An 18,276-nucleotide genomic window follows, 5' to 3' on the forward strand; every position below is an offset into this window, starting at 1 on the left:
TGTAATTTATATTCTCTAACTTACTTTCCCTTAACTTATACACGACCAAATTTGTGATTATTTTTGGCACACCAGATCTCTTTTCCACTTTCCCTTAACTTATACATGACTAAATTTGTGATTATTTTTGGCACACCAAATCTCTTTTCCACATCACAGAACTGATTCCAAAGAAGACATTCCTCAGCCCCAGTCTCTGAGCAGGAAAAATTAGATTTATACAATGTTGGAAATTAATGAGATCCCAACAGCGGATGTTCCCTATACTAATCTTCATTATTCCACAACTTCAGACCTATGGACTATGAAGAAAAGAGAGGAATTTTTTTTTAATTTTCCCATCTGACCCACCTGCTGCTGATTGTCTGATTTGAAATGATTGGAAATAAAGACTCAGTATAGAACAGAGAATAGGATCATAAATCTAGAACTAAAAAAACAAACCTCATAGACTGTCTAATCTCAACTCCTAATTTATAGATGAGAAAGCAGAGGCCCAGGAAGGTTGAAACATGCCTAAAACGCCTCAAGTAGTAAGAGTTAAAAGTGATGCTTCATTTCACCTTTGGTCTCATCAATGTGGGTATTCCCTCCAATTATCCCAATCATAGCCTATAAAAGAAATAATGGCTCATAAATTAAGGAAAAGAAGGCTAGAAAACAGAAAAACACAAGGAGAGACAAATGATTCTGAATAGTGATAGAAAAAAACACTACTAATACCACAAAAATCACAGATTCTCACAGTAGGATGGTATTGTAAAGGCCATGTCATTCAACCTGTACCTGAACAAGAGTCCCCTCAGTGATATCCCCAATAAGTGCTCATCCAATCTCCACCCAGTCTTGAAGATGTACCATCTTTCTAGGAAGGCCACTCCTCCAGGTTTTGCTCTGATGATTAGATAGTTTTCCCTGACATAAAACTGGAACTTCTACCACCGCTCCTGGTTCTGGCTTCTGGGGCTAAGTACATTATAACCCTAGAGATACTTGAAGATGATTACTAAGACCTCTTGGGAATCTTCTCTACTCCACCTAGGCTTCCATAGTCCTTCAACTGAACCTCATCTGTCATGATCTCCAGTCCCCTCGCCATTCTGACCGTTCCCTTCTGAACTTACTCCAGTTAGTTTATGCCCTCCTAAGACATACTGACCAAAACATAATAAAGTACTCCAGATGTAGTCTAGGGCAGAACATAGTAGAATTATCAGCATTAGCTTTGGGAAAGACCATGACATTACAATTGACTAATACTGATTTTAGAGCCAATTGAAAGCTCTGTATTTTTTCACATATATTCATGTGTCCCCTACCCTGCACTTATGAAGTTTAATTGTTGAAACCAAGTGTATAAATTTACATTTATCTCTATTAGATTTCATCTTATTAATTTTGGCCCATCATTCTACCTTGTTGAGGCCTTTTAGGATTCTGACTCTGTTATCCAATATATTTAGCAAGTGCTCCCAGCTTCATGCCATCTCCAAATTTGAAAAGCATGACCGTCTGTATTCCATCATCCCAATCAGTCATAAATATGGGTAATGGTGAGGACACCCACTGAAGGAAAAGGAAATAATAGAATTCAAGAACAAAAACTTAAGCCTGGAAATAGTGTTTGAGTAAAATAAATAACTGGAAACCATTCTCCTATCCCACCCTTCTCATAAGGGTCCAACGACTTTATTCCCCTTTCTTTTCTTTTAAGCTTGAGAGGACAGAATTCCTGAAATCCACCTAGGTCAAATGTTGGTGAAATACGGAAAAGAATCATCTAAAGTCTAGTGTGCATTCAAAGGTAAAGGGAGAGGAGTAAACATCATTTGGGAGATTGTTAGTTTTGTTGTTGTTGGGTCATGTCCAACTCTTCATGATCGCATTTCGGATTTTCTTGGCAAAGATACAGGAATAATTGACCATTTCCTTCTCCAGCTCATTTTACAGATGAGGAAACTGAGGCAAAAAGGGGTTAAGTAAGTTGCCAAGGGGCAAACAGCTAGTAAGAGTCTGAGGCCAGATGTGAACTCAGGAAGATGTCTTCCTGCTCCAGACCCAGCACTCTATCCGCTGCACCACCCAGCTCCCCAAGGAATTGTTTAGTACAGTATGCCAAAACTGTTGATGGTGCTCATCTTTGATGCAGGCTCTGAAAGAACTCCAGATGCTTTCTTGCCTCACCTTGCAGACTGCACTGAGCACAGATGATACAACCAGCAACTCAGGACAGAGACAGCACCAAACGATAGTGAGGGGTAGGATTTAGGCTTCTCATCATGACATAGGGAAAGCTGACATCACTCCTGGCAGAAGGGTGGAGGATGTATATCCTAAGGATACATCATTACAGTTTCATGGGATTTAGGGAAATAATCACAGAGAAGCCTGGAACTGGTTTTTATAGAGAAACATATGAGGAAGTTTATCCAAAACTCTAACCCTAAAGCAGGGGAAGTGAAGAAAACAACACACCATAAAACCCAGTGCCAAAAGCTGGGATGGTAACACTTTAAAGGGAAGCAAACTCTCATTTGGGGCTAGTAACCAAGTAACTATAAACAAATCCCCATAGCTTGGTTACCTTGACCTATCAGAGGAACTTCTTTATTCAGTTATGTAATTCAAATCTCCAAAGTTTCTCATTTAAAGTATCAGGTATCTAGTAGGAATATGATCACAAAAGCCACACCTTACTATGCCACTGATCAACCATCTTTTTATCCTGTTTTCAGATGGCTTTTACAGGGATAGCCTGCCACAGAAGATAGTGTTGGGCTCAGTATCAGGAACTCATGGGTTCAGATCCTGCCTCTGAAACTTAATGGGAAAATTTTATATGAATTGGACATAGCAAAACAATACAAGATACCAATCAAATTTCAAGGCAGCATTGAAGCCTCCACTAGGATGGTATGTACATTTTATATCTAGATCTCTGCTTTTTAATTGGCCTTCAAAACATCTCATGGCAATATGAACCATGTAATACTTTACAATTGATATTACTACCAAAATATATTTATTTCAGGGAGAACCACACAGAAATTTTATATCAGGCTTTGCACAGGTGGCTTAGTATTTATTTTGTATGTATTTGGTAGATATTTATAGGTGTATTTGTTATCTCTGTTAATACAATAAAAGTTTCTTTAGGTCAAGGACTATTTCATTTCTGCATTTGTTCATCTGGTGCCTAGCACAATGTCAAGCACATAGAAAGTGTTTAATAAATGCTTTTAAACTGGTTGATTTCCAATTTCCTGGTAGATATCTATCTGGATGTACTGCCAGCACCTCGATTTCAATCTTTCCAAAATCAAATTTATCTTTGCCTCCTAGCTGATCCTCAACCTATGTCTGCTGTTTCTATCAATGGCAATGATATTTACCCAGTTACCTAGTTCAAAACCTCAAAAGTAACTTAAAGTTCTCTTTCTCCCTTGCCCACACTTATGTAAAATCCTTATCCTCCTTTTCCTTTCCTTTGCCACCATCCTGGTTCATACTTTCATTATCTCTCTCATGACCTGTCAAAATATCTTCATAACATATCTGCTTCCCTTTTTCATGATCCAATCTTTCAGGATTGGAAGAATCTCTTTCAGGAGAGTCTGTGGAGTTAAAATAAGAAAATGTTTACCATGTTTGAGGTTTCCTTCCCATTTAAAACTAGGTTGAGGAAATTTTAGGAATCCTAGAAAACAATAGAATAAGAGAAAGAAGTCAAAGGCATAAACATGAAGATGGGGATGGTATGATAGTTTACCTAGAAAACCCCAGAGAATCTGCAAAAAAACCCAAATTCATTACTTATGGGTATACCAAATTGGGTGTATGGAGTGTTCAGGAAGGACTAGCACCTTTGGTGTAAGGGTTTGCTGAACTCTTTTCAGAGCTGCTCATCCATCTTTGGTGTCATCTTGTCACCCAACTCTTACTCATGGCTCCAAGAAGGTGTAGCATGCACAGTGATCAAATCTCTGTAAAGCAGTCTCAGCAGATGGGCTAAACCAGGTTGATGGTAACCAACAGGTGTCAAACCTATCAGTGAGTTAGGGGGATGTCTATCCCAAGAATGTGAAGACTTGCCTCAGTGGAATGGGTGGAGGAAAACAGTTTGTTCCAATGGCCATAAAGATGGATGAAGTAGGGATTGTGGAGTACTTAGAACTTGATCAGACATCAAAAATGTTAAGATCATCCACTGCATCCCCAACCATCCTCAGTCATCTTGACTTTTGTCCTCCAACTGGACTTTGCTGGCTCTGGAAGAGAGAATGAGACTGATTTCTTTGTTCAACTCTGCCTCATTTAAATCCGATTCACACACAAGTCAAGACATCATCCATCGTGCACTATTAACTTCAGATTGTCATTGGTCCTCTTCTAAAGTGAAGGAACAACAACAACAGTTGTACCAAGGTGATAAAAATTAAATTGTAAGTTAGTGTTTTACCAATCATACCATAAAGGAGAATGCATTAGACAACATAAGAAGATTCATTTGGAGGAGCAAAATTTATAAAAATCTCCAGGGAAATTATGAAAAAATAGAAATGAAGGAAGAATAGTACTTCTGATACTCAAATTATATTATAAAGTAGCAATCATCAAAACTTTCTACTATTAGTTAGAAAATAGAAATAAATAGATCAGTGAACAAGATAAGGAAGAATCAGAAACAATTTCATTCAATAACCCAATGTTCAACAAATTCAAGAATATAAATTAAAAATAGAAGAATTCCTTTTTTGACAAGAACTATAGGGAAAATTGAAAATAGTTTGGCAGAAATAAGATTTAGACTGATATATGGATATATGATTTGAATATTGAAGTTCCCACCATAACAACAGAAACAACACAATAGAAGAGCACAAGATCTGATATCTTTCAGAGTCCTAACTGTGAAGAAGCTTCTCATTTTAACAAAGGAGAGAGTCAATCACAAAAGGTAAAACAGGATAATTTTCATGAGGCAAGCCTGAAAAGTTCTTATACTAACAAAAGTAATGCATCTAGAATAAGCAGAGAAGCATCGATTGGGAAAGAAATCTTTATATCAAATATCTCTTGTAAAAATTTATTATCCAAAACATTTATGGAATTAACACAAAAATATAAGAACAAGAGCCATTTCCCAAAGGACAAGTGGTCAAGAGACATGAACAAACAGTTCTCAAAAGAAATATAAACTATTAACAACCAAATGTGTACCATCTCAGAGTGTATAGGGTGTTCAGGAATGACTAGCACCTTATCATTAATAATAGCACTCTCCATATCACTAATAATAAGAGAAATGGATATCAAAACAACTCTAAGATTTTGCATTAAATGAAGCAAACTGGCAGAGATAATAAAAGATTGAAATATTTGTAATATACAAGGTGGGCAATGCTCTGAAGGATAGTCATGTGACTTGCATGCCATGTGGAGCAAACATGGAGAAAGATGCTTGAGTGGCTGAGAGATATATGAGCTGTTGACACTCACTATAAACTGCTTAGGGTAGCGGGGGGCCGGGGTGGGGAACAGATGCTCCTCAGAAGAGGAAACTAGAGAAACCAACACAAACTTGAATGAAAGAATGACATTCTTAACAGAGTGACAGGTATGTGGGGAAGCTGGTCCCCAGCATGTCCCTTGAGTCCTAGGACCTGAACCCAGCTCCTCAAAAAAACTGTCCTATTTCTTCTTTGTTGAGTTGAGACCTTATCTTGCTCTCAATCAAACAATTCATTTACTCTTATTTATTTGGTCCTCCACTCTAATATGTACAACTTCCCCTATTTCTGTTTATGACTTACTGTGATAGGTTTATTAGCTATTCATGACTGCCTTTTGTATTACCAACATTTGGTAGAAGAGAGCTAAGCTAGCAGAAATAAGCTAAATGTTACTCTACTCTTAAGAGCAATCAGAGCAGCAGACACTCATAGACTACAGATATTTAGTGTGTGGTAGATAAATATAAAACTAGCCTAATAACATTCTTGGAGATAAGGGAATGGAGAGGAGCCTTTCCTCCCTTTACCCCACTGGTAGTGCTAACGTTGATTTCCAACTCCTTTCCCCAAAGGTATAATTTGCCATCTCCTTTGGAGAAGGGATGGATCAGATCAAAGATCAGACATTCATCCATACCACACATTGCTGCATTTATATTTGACAAGAGTATCCACACATCTATACTACATAGTCAATGAGAGAAGAACTTCTCAATGGATGAAAGGCGCACAAGTACATTGTTACTGGAGCTATGAATTGGTTCAACCATTCTGAAAAGCAATTTGGAATTATGCTAAGAAAAGACCAGAGATGCCACTGCTAGACGTATACCTCCAGAAGGTCAAAGACAGAAAGCTCCCATACATGCCAAAATATTCATAGCAGCAATTTAACCTAGGAGTAAAGAACTAGAAACAGTATAGATACCAATCAGTTAAGGAAATGTTAAACAAATTTTGTCAAATGAGTGCAAGAGAATATTGTTGTACTTATAGAAACAATAAAGATTAAGAATTCAGAGAAGCATGGGATAACATGAATTAGATGCAAACCAAAAAAAAGCAGAACTAGGAAAACAATACACACAGTCACTACAACAATGTAAATAAATGTAATACTGCAAAAAATAAAATTATTATGCTTACCCCAAAGAAAAGATGAGAAATTTTGCTTCCCTCTTTTCTTTGCAAAATAGAGGAACTATGGGAATGGAACATGGTTTATATTGTGAGATGAGACTTAACTGATGTGGTGGTTAGTTTTGCTGAACTACTTTTGTTCTTTTTCACTTATCGTTTTAAGAGCAAGCTCTCTTGGGAGAGGAAGAGGGGAGGATATATTTGGAAATGATTACAAAAACAAAAGATACTAGTATTTTTAAAGTGTAGACATCTTAAAGTGGAATTCCAGCCTTTCTTATGCCTTTTTCACAACTTTCCAATGAACATATTTTCTCCATTCTCAACTCCAAACCTCCTGTCTCCATCCATCCTTTAAGTGTCTAGTTTGAGTGCCACCCCCTCCATATAGCATTGCCTTCAGCCAAAAGGACAGATCAAAGAGCATAATATTTTGAGTTGAAAGTAACCTTAAAGGCTATCCAATTCTACCTCATTTTATAGATGAGGAAATGGAGGGTTCAGCAACCTGAATGGTATTTTGCACATAATAGGCATTTAATAAATGCTTTTGTTGGATTGAACATTTTTGTTGAATTAAAAAACTTGTCCCCAAACCACACAGCAGTAAGTTGCAGAGCAGGAAGTCAGACCCAAGTTCTTTGACCATAAATCCATGACTTTCCTTTAGATCACTTGAACATTTCACATGCAAATTTTCTATGTGTTTGACACCTTCTAATTTCTACCATAATGTGCTATCATTTCTCCTACAAGCTCCTTGAGGAAAAAAATTCTTTCTTATTCATCTTTATATCCCTAACACCTAACATATCACTATGAGTTGAGTAGTCGCTTAATAAATGTTTGTTGGGTTGAATTGAATTTGATGTTTCAACAATTTTTCACATACTATCACCATGAAACATTTATAAGCAATCTTTAAAATAAAATGTGGCTGTCTTGGACATTTACTTTATGTCTCATTACTTCTAAGCTAAGAAGCTCCCTCCCACTGCCATGGCCCATTCCTAATAGAGTTTTCTAATTAAAACAAATATCACCCCAATTGTTTCTTTCCAGAATAATCAGAGTGTCGAAAAGCCTTATTTATGGTCTCCTTATGTCTTTTTTCTGTCTTTGTGGAAGAAACCACAGTAATCAAAGATGAAGAAAACAAGAAAAGATACATTCAAAGTATCAAATCCAGTACCTGTTTTGGGTCAGTAAATATAAAAGAAAAATCTAGCATCTTGCTAAAAACCCATAGGAAAGACATGCTAAAATTACATCAAAGCACATCTAAGACTTCTGAACATTAAAAAAGATAATTCCCCAACCAAGTTAGGTGAAGACACTAAAGTTATGGAAAGTAAGATTGAGATATTTGTTTTTCTAAAGAAGATATGGTTTTTCACTTATACCTTAGATCTGAGTTTATATTCATCAAGAGACATAAAAGACAAAATCATTATACTATTTTCCTTCTATAACCACTACCTAATACAAGTCTTTTAATGAATATTATTCTTATTCATCAGAATCCAAATAAGTGACATGTATCAAAACGATTTAACAACATCAAGCAGTATAGATACCAAATAAATACTGTAAATAATAGGTGCCTAAAAAGCTCCTGAGGAAGGAGAAATCATTGTCAACTGACTCGAGTCACCAATTTTGTTGAACTCAGGTCTTCCTAAAACCAGGCCCAGCATTCTATCCTCTGAGCCATCCAGCTGCCTCAAAGTTACCAATAGGGGACAGTAAATTAGGACAACCTCCAGAGGTCCCTGATTTCAGGATTGAGTACTACTATGGGGCAGTTCAGTGATGAAACGGATAGAGTACTAGACTTGGAATCAGGATGAGTCATCTTCCTGAATTCATACGTAGCCTCAGATACACTCTGTGTGACCCTGGGCAAATCACTTAAATCTTTACAACTGAACAACAATACTGTTACAGGGACCACATTGTCAGAGCTACAATGATGACTCAGGGTTAGAGCAGGTGAAAGAAAGAAGTATTGATCTGAAGTGAGCTGATCATAGACTATCGACAAGCAAATTCTGTTACCCTTTTACCATCATTCAGGCAGTATATATAGATATACATTTATATCTATGTATATATAGATATATATTGTATATATAAAATATATGTATCTATATATGCTATATACAAATGTATGTATACATTCATATACATCTATATATATTGTATGTGTATGTATATACATATACACATATATGTATGTATACACATACACATACATATACGTAAATAACCAAACAATGCCTTTCTTCTCTCTTAAGACCTCTTTAGAAATGCCCTTCGGGCTCAATAGCCTTTTATTGTGGCCTCTCCCTCTGATTCCTACCTGTTCTCAAATTCTAAATTTCCTGAATTCCTTGTACTTCTGGCACCTAGAACGCCCTACCCATGGTAGGTACCTAATAAAAGTTTGTGGAATTGAATTCTTAATGCTTATCTTGTTCATTCCAGATTTCACCTATACAGAAATGTCAGTTGGGTAGAGTTAGAGAAGGGAATACTCACAGTGTGATTGGCTCCAGGCTCTGCCCTCCCCAAAGGCTGGCCTCAGATAGAGGAAGGAAGGGGTAGCAGGGCTGTTTAGTAGATTGAGTACTGGATTTGGAGCCAGGAATAAATCAGTTCAGATCCTACTTCAGGCTCTTACCAGCTCTGTAATCCTATGGACATAATTTCACCTTCTGTGACTTGGTTTCTTCATCTGTAATATAAGGTAGTTAAGGGGTGTCTTCATGTCCCCAATGCTTAGAACAGAGCCTCCCGTATAACTGGACAATGAAGACTTTGACTGGGACTAAGACCCAGTAGACTGTGAAATCTAATAACTTTTCTTCTGTTTAGGAACTATTACGACCTTGGCCAATTCACTCAATCTTTATGTCTCTCTGTCAAGTCATCTTTGAAATAAGGAAATTGGCCTAAATGTCTAAGGACTCTTTCAGCTCTAATACCCGACGATACTTTCATAAGTGCAAATTGAAATAGTATTGTTTTCAGACGTGCCAAGAGGAAACAATATCAAAGCACTTAGACTTTTGTGAAGATCATCAGGCATGAGGGGTTTAGAGATGCGTTTCTAGAGCAAGTAACACAGGGGTTCTTTGTTCCCTCTGCACATTGCTTGTAAATACTGCAATAAATTCAAAATTTTGGGTCCTGATTTTCTCTGATCCTTGCCTCACTAGTCACTCAATATACATTAGCAGTCACCACCATCTATGAAACATTACCCAAGTTGTCCAGAACGGGAGGCCTCTGGGCTCCTCAAGTGAATTTGTTCCAACATACCCATTCATTAGCCCCTGCCACCTCTGCTAGCCCATGACAACTCCTACCTTTGCCCAGCAGCTCCCTGTTTACAGGATTAAGTTTTACTTTCAGTGCTTTCTACTTGGAGCACTATTTGGAAACATTTAGCTCATAAAATGTCTTACAATTCATGTGTTGGCCTTGTCATGACCTGAACATTTTGTTAACAAAGTACCCTGTTAATGTTTTGACCACAAGAACTAATGTGCTTGGAGCTGATTATGTTGCCAAAGAAGAGCTTGCTCCTAAAAAGGGAAAGTTTTAAGTCTATTTTCAAAAGGAGTCATCTCACTCCTACTATATAAGGCGATGTCATCAATCAGTCCTTAGAAGCCTGCAGAATGTGTATCAGCTGGGCAGATTCATTGGCTGCTAAGATTTCACAATGCGACAAATCTCACTGCCCTATAGGGGGCAGCAGAAGTCCTCTATTACAGCAAGCTTCCAAGACCCCATTTAAGACCCAAAACAGAACCATTTCTTTATGGCCCATACAAAGACATTCTCAGTATGAGGGAGAAATCCAGGCAGACACGTAGTAACCATAAATATGAAACAACAGATACCTGAGGGGTAGAAAGGCACAGACAATGAAATAATTCTTTTCCTGGCCACAGTCACTCCCCCACCTTTGTGTATAACAGGATTCCGAAGAATACTACTATTCTTTTTAACCATGATTTTTTAAAACTATTTACCAACTTTAAAAGGGTGATGTTCTCAGGTCAGGATCAATAGGTATTGAGGACCTGAGTGGGCAGGCAATACGGAGGAGAGGAAAGAGTACAAGGGGAAGGGTCATGGGAATCTTTCTTGGGACTACGGCTCATAGATAAAACTATTACATGAAAAGATGCCTTCAGTATTCCTTCGGCCCAGCTCATAGATAAAACTATTACATGAAAAGTTGCCTTCAGTACTCCTTTGGTCCTTGGCTTTGAAGTTGGCTCTCTATCCATTATGCCTTTACTAAGCTTATCTCACAGAAATAGGTTACATTATAGACATAAGCATAAGATATACCTCTACCTGTAATCTTATTCCCATGCCTATAGGTATGTATTAATTAGATGTAAGCACCTTGAGGGCAGGAACTGTCTTTTGCCTCTTTTTCTATCCCTAGCATGGTACATGGCACAGAGAAGGCTCTCAATAAATGTTTATTACTTGACTGATGCATGTAAACATACACATATAGCTGCTCTTGTACTTAAAATATATGTGTATATTTATACTTTACCCGGTAGCTTTGGATAATATGCTTTTAAACCATAAAGTATTAAAGTGAATCACTGCTACTCTTATTTTCTTAATTCTAACACTAACTAGCTTTTTGATAAGCTGCTTTACCTCTAGAAACAGAGTTTCTTCGTCTATAAAATCAGGACAGGGAAGGACTAAAAAAGGTGGGGGGGAGGGGTCAGATAGCACTGGGATTGGAATCAGGAAGACTCATCTTCATGAATTCAAATCCAGCCTCAGACACCTGCTGGCTGGGTAACCCTCAGCAAGTTAACCTTGTTTGGCTAAGTTCCTCATGTATAAAATGGGCTAGAGAAGGTAATGGCAAAGTATCTTTGCCAAGAAAACCCCAAGGTCATAAAGAGTTGGACATGACCAAAACAACTCAACAATAACAATAAAGTCCTTTCAACTTCTTTAATTTAAAAAAAAACAAGGGTGATCAAGTTTCAAGGTTACTCCTTTACTCCTAGGTACTGGCCTACAGGGCCTTCAGCTCAACTCCAAATCACAGCATGGTGACCTGAGGATGAGGTGCAAGCTTGGAGAGGGAGATTATGATGGCTTCAAGGAATGACTTGGAGCCGTACAATATACTACTCCCAAAGGCAGCTCCAAGGACTAAGGAGGAGCTGAACCTGGTCCCTTCCAACACTGGAATAATAGTGGGCTGTATCTGTGAAGAAGACCACAGTTCAGTCATCTGTTTCTGCATTCACAAATGCAAGACTCAAAGTTGCCATAATTGTGGAAGCCGAGCCCTTGGACTGGTTTACTTAAGATGTGTTATGTTTTCTTTCCTCCAATAAAAGACTAGCTATTGCCCTGGCTCTCCAATTTAAGTAGAAGGGAAAAAACCCTACAACACCAAAGAACAATGGATGATAGGAGTTAGAAGGTACCTCAAAGCCCAATCTTTCGTTTTACAAAAGAGGAAGTCTTGCGCATGCATGTTCTCTTACCTAGAAAATGTTTCTTTTATAATGTTTTTAAAATTTTCAAGCAGCATTTTTTATAAATCCCAATTTCATCCCCATTGAATATTTTTTTAAGTCCCCCAAAACATATTTGGACAGCTAGGTGTTGCAATGATTAGAATGCCGGGCCTGGAATCAGGAAGACTCCTCTTCCTGAGGTCAAATCTGCCCTTAGACCCTTATTAGCTATGTGACCTGGGCAAGTCACCTATTCTGTTTGTCTCCATTTCCTCATCTGTAAAATGAGCTGGAGAAGAAAATGGCAAACCACTCCCATATCTCTGCAAGAAAGCCCCAGATAGGAACACAGAGTTGGATATGACTGAAAACAACTGAACAACAACTGAAATAATACATGTTTACCTAGTCCAGTTCCCATATTAACCACGTTCAAAAATATGTAGCTTTCTACAATTCAAGTTTGTTTAAAGGTGAGTGGTGAAGTGCTGTATTTCATTTTAATTCTTTTGGGCTCATGGTTTATCATTGCATTAATCAGAGTTCTGAAGTCTTTAAAAGCTGTTTTTCTCTATGATGTTATAACTGTATAAATTGTTCTACTTCTGCTAACTTTATTCTGCATGAATTCATAAAGGTCTTCTTAGTTGTGTCTGAAATCATCCATTTCATGATTTCTTGTGGCATAACAATATTCCATTATATTCATATACCACAGTTCGTTTAGCTGTTCCCGAAGGAAAAGACAGTCCTTTAGTTTTCAATTTTTCCTACCATGAAAAGAACTGCCATAATTATTTTTGTACATATAAATTTTGTCCCCTCTCTTTTTGATTTCTTTGGGAATATTGGGACCAACTATCGGTAAAGCTGAGTCATAGGGTATATACAGTTTGTTAATTTTCTGAGAACAGTTGCAAATTCTTTTTTAGAATGACTAGATCAAATTCACATTGCACTAGCATGTGTTTTCCCCCAGTCCTTCCAACAGTTGTCAATCTTTTTCTATCTTTGCCATTCTGATATTTTATGGGGTAGAATTTCAAAATTGCTTTAATTTGAATTTCTTTAATTTTTAGTGACTCACAATATGTGTCATAAGATTGTTGATAGATAAGGTTTCCTTAAGTCATTTATCAGGAAATGGCTCTTACTCATATATTTGATCAATTCCTCATGTATCTTGCAAATGAGACCTTTATCAAAGATATCTGTTACAAAGAACTTTACCTTCTAATTTTTACATTAGGTTTGTTTGTGAAAAAAAATTAGTTTGATATCATCAAACTGGTCCAGTGCATTTTGTATGATCTTCTTTTTTATTTGTTTAGTTATGAACTCTTCCCCCATCCATAAATCTGAAAGGTAATTTCATTCTTGCTCTTCCAATTTGTCTACGATGTGACTTCTTATATCTGTCATGTATCCATGTGGCATTTAACTCACCTCATTCTCACAGACATATACTAAACTCATCCCTTCCTTACTTCACACCTTTGTTCTAAGCTCACATATAAGATCTCCTTGATTAATCTCACCACATTTCCTTCAATCACTCCATTCATTGCAGTATTGCCTCATCTTTCAGCATGTATTGTCCAGCACTATTACATCAATTTTTAATTACTGTATTTTATCTATTTAGTCTGTACGTATTTTTCATACATGTTTGTCTCCATTAGATTATAAGATCCTTGATAGTAGGGAATAGTATTTTATAGGACTTATTTAGTCTTCTATTTCTTTAACATCTCTGAAGTGATCTGCTTCAAGAGGAGCCCAAATAAATATTGTTGACAAATGGACTAATGCTGTCTTTTCCTACATTATTTTATTTTCCTTTCTTCACTGTATTGACTAAGGGTAATAAAAATTCATAAATTGATGAGTAAAGAATGAAAAGAATAGGAAAAAGGAGAAGCTCCTGGTGAATATAGAGTAGAATGAGAATTAAGAGATAATGGCATTAAAAGGCAAGTCATCAATGAACTCCCTAAGAAGAAATCACCAGGACCAGATGGATTTACAAGTTAGCTTTGCCAAATATTTGGAGAACAGTTCATTCCAGTACTATATAAACCATTAGGGAAAATAGGCAAAAAAGGAGTCTTACCAAGTTCCTTTTATGACACAAATGTGGTACTGATACCTAAATCAGGAAGAACAAAAACAGAGGGAAAAATCTATAGACCAATTTCCCTATTGAGTATTGAAGCAAATGTTAAATAAGCAAGGAGATTACAGTAATACATCACAAAGATCATATACTATATGACCAGGTAGTATTTGTAACCAAGAATGGAAGAATGGTTCAATATTAGTAAAATTACCAGCATAATTGACTACATCAATAAAAAATTAACAGAAATCATATGATTATCTCAAATCGATTCGGAAAAAGCTTTTGACAAAATAAAAGTCATTCCTATTAAAAACACTAGAAAGCATAGGAATAAATGGAGCTTTCCTTAAAATGATAAGTAGCATCTCTCAAAAACCATCAGCCATTATTGTATGTAATAGGGATAAGCTAGAAGCCTTCCTAATAAGATCAGGGGTGAAGCAAGGAAGCCCCATTATCACCATTATTATTCAATGTTGTATTAGAAAAGCTAGTTATAGAAATAAGAAAAAGAAATTGAAAGGATTAGAATAGGCAGAAAAGAAATAAAGCTATCACTCTTTTCAAATGATATCATGTTATGCTTGGTGAATCCTACAGAATCAAGTAAAAAAAACTAGTTGAAATAATTAACAACTTTAGCAAAGTTTCAGCATATAAAATAACCCACACAAATCATCAGCATTTCTATATACTACCAACAAAGTACAGCAAGGAAAGATAGAAAGAGAAATTCCATTTAAAATAATTGCAGACAACTTTAAATGTTTGAGAGTCTACCTGCCAAGAGAAACTCAGAAACTATATAAACATAATTACAAAATACTTTTCAAGATCACAAACTGTATAACAAAGTAGTAATCATCAAAACAATCTGATATTGGCTACAAAATAGAGTAGTGGATCAATGGAATAGATTAGGTACACAATAAATAGTAGTAAGTGATCATAGTAATATTCGTTGTTAATCTTTCATCTTCAAAGAAGACCAATGACATCATGAGGTACTGTATTGACTTGCTTGTGAATCAGATTTAAATGAGACAGAGTTGCACAAAGTCATCATCCTCACTCTCTCTTCCAGAGTCATTAAAGTCCAGTAGCAAGACAAAAGTCAGGAGGACTGCTAATGGTCCAGGATGCAGCAGATGATCTTGACAAAAAGTCTGACCAAGCTTTAATTGCAAACAGCACCTACTTCAGCCACTTTCATGGCAGTTGGAATAAATTGTTCTCATCCATCTGTTCCACTGGGAAAGTCATCACATGCTTGGGGTAGATATCCTCCTAACTCACGAATGGGTTTGAGACTTGTTGGTTACCTTCAATCTGGTTTAGCTGTTTGCTGAGATAGTTTTACTGAGATGTTGCCACTGCTCCTGCTACAGCTTCTTGGAGTCACAGGTGAAAGTTGGGGGTACAGGTGAATGCCAAAGGCAGATGAACAGTAAGGGCATATGGGCTGTTCAAAGAGGACTAGCACCCCTACTGTGCCAACTTGTCAAAGACCCAGAAAGAGTTCACACAGACAGGGGAGGAGAGACAACTTTGATATCTCCACTTCCCTGGGAGAACACGTTTGATGCTGGGCAAGTCACATAACCTTTGTTTACCTCACTTTCCTCATCTGTAAAATGGGGATAATAATAGCATCTACCTCCCATAGTTGTTGTGAGGATCAAATGAGATCATTGTAAATCACTTAGCCCAATGCCTGACACACAGTAAGCACTATGTAAATACTTATCATTGTTGTTATTATTATGTGTAGAATGAGTACATAGATAGTAGATGATCAATTCATTGTCATTTATAAAGTAAAAAAAACATAGAAGTGCACAGAACATGAGTACAGTGTGTCAACACACCCTGGGGGAGCATTCCCATTATCCCTGGAGGAGGAAGGGAAAGGTCAATGGAATGATCTCCCAGGGTATAGAGATCTCCTAGCCCATGTTCTATGCATGCCTATGAACTTGAAGAGCTAGAAGTCATGTAGAAGAGTCTTCTGTTCTTATGAATTCACAACTAGACTCCTAAGTAATTTCCATGTCTGTTTCTTTAAAACTTACAGGTTTACTTATAGTCATGAATGGCTATGTAGTAGTCCCTGTAAGGCTCTGAGGATCCCACACCCCTTCTCACAGATGAAGTGAGGTCCCCAGAACTTGACTACATCTTCCCCTTAAGAATATAGAGGTGGTCCTGAGGGGTCAGAGGTAATTCTCAGGTGTCATTGGTTCCATCCCCAATTTCCCCCAAGATTATCAATTGAGAATCATTCAGTCCAGTCAGACTTAAGTAGCATTTAGAAAAGTGTTTGTTAAGGTAATGTAGTAACTATCAGTATAAAACATCACACACACACACACACACACACACACACACACACACACACACACTTTGATACCCTCTCTCACAGTATTCATCATCCCACTTTAACAGCTAAAAAGCTTGCAATGAAATTTGGAAATAGTAGGTTTTTGAAAAAAGAGAATTCCCCTGATAATTTTATTCCTAATAATATTTCACCTTTGTCTGAAAATGTCAACACCTTCCTATGAATGTGTTCATTTAAGTTCTTGATTTTCTTGAAAGGTATGTGGAATGGGTAGAGATAACTTTAGCAAAGGAATCCTCCTGAAATGGATGTAAAGATAAAGATAAAGATAAAGACCTGATAAAATTAACCTAGGGTAGTTTCGAACACAGGAATCTAGTATAGTACCAAAAAGTAGATATACTTATCAACATATATCACACACTTCAATATGGCAGATAAAAATATAATGGCCATAGCCCTTTCTCTCTGAAGGCCACATATGATTGTGTGATGATCTGCAGGCTGCCCCTGCATTATGTCTTTATGATGATTGAGAGCCAGAGAATATAGGTAGGAAGTTTCTTTCACTTCTGTTATAAAGCCAGGATAAAATTCTTGCCCACATGCAAAATATAAATGCAACATACTCACTGAAAACAGTGATGGGAAAAAATTTTTTATTAACCACAAAGACAAAAGTTAAAGGACTATCAAGGGTATTTTACTGGTAACATCAAGCTTTAAGAGGTTTTTTTTCATATTTGGAGCCAGAAGTAATCACTAAAACATCACAGACAAAGCCATTTTTAAAAAATATGTGTCCTATTTATGGAACAATGAGCAATTTAAATCCTGAGGAAATTCTGTTCTAATTCCCTGTTACATAAATAGTAAAACCTAGAGTAAAATATAATTTGCTTAAAATTTTCCAGGCAGATGACTTTACTGCTTAGTACTTTGTACTTTAAACTATTATATTCATTTCTGTAATTAGTTAGGTTTTGTCATTTGTAACATGTTTCTGTTACATGGAAAGACAATAGGGCAGACCTTTGGTGGACAGAATAGTACATGCAAATTCCCATGACTTATAAACCATACAGCTGTGTGGCCTAGTGACTGAAGTAGCTGCACCTGTTTCATGACTAATTATTCCCATTAACTATTAATTCCTTAAGGAAAATGAGTGACCATTCATGACAAAATTTACCCATATAATAGTGGGGTCAAAACTATCCCACTCCATTTTAGTTCTAATGTCTTAATTGAATGAAAACCCATCTCGATCGATCAATCAAAAGACTTTAGAAAGAACAAAAAAAAAAAAACCCTTGAATTAGAATGACAGAATCATTTTGCGAAACAATGTTTATATAGACCAAGGAAACTTGACCACACCTCAGGGATAATCTATAAACTATCAAGTGAGTTGAAAAGAGAAGAATTCCAGAAATTGGAATATGTGGAGTCCCAGCTGAAGCCTTTGAGAAGAAACCTATAGGAGAAAGAAGTCTCAGTTCTCACCTCAGATATATCTCCTCTCTCTCTTTCTTTTTGTCTATAGAAGGATCTTTCCAGCTTCAAAGTATCCAGAGGCTGTTGAACCTCTACCTCTTCCCATCAGTGTCCTAAATGCTATCCCCAGATCCCTTCCAG

The sequence above is a fragment of the Trichosurus vulpecula genome, chromosome 7 (genome assembly GCF_011100635.1).
Source record: "Trichosurus vulpecula isolate mTriVul1 chromosome 7, mTriVul1.pri, whole genome shotgun sequence".
NCBI lineage: Eukaryota > Metazoa > Chordata > Mammalia > Diprotodontia > Phalangeridae > Trichosurus > Trichosurus vulpecula.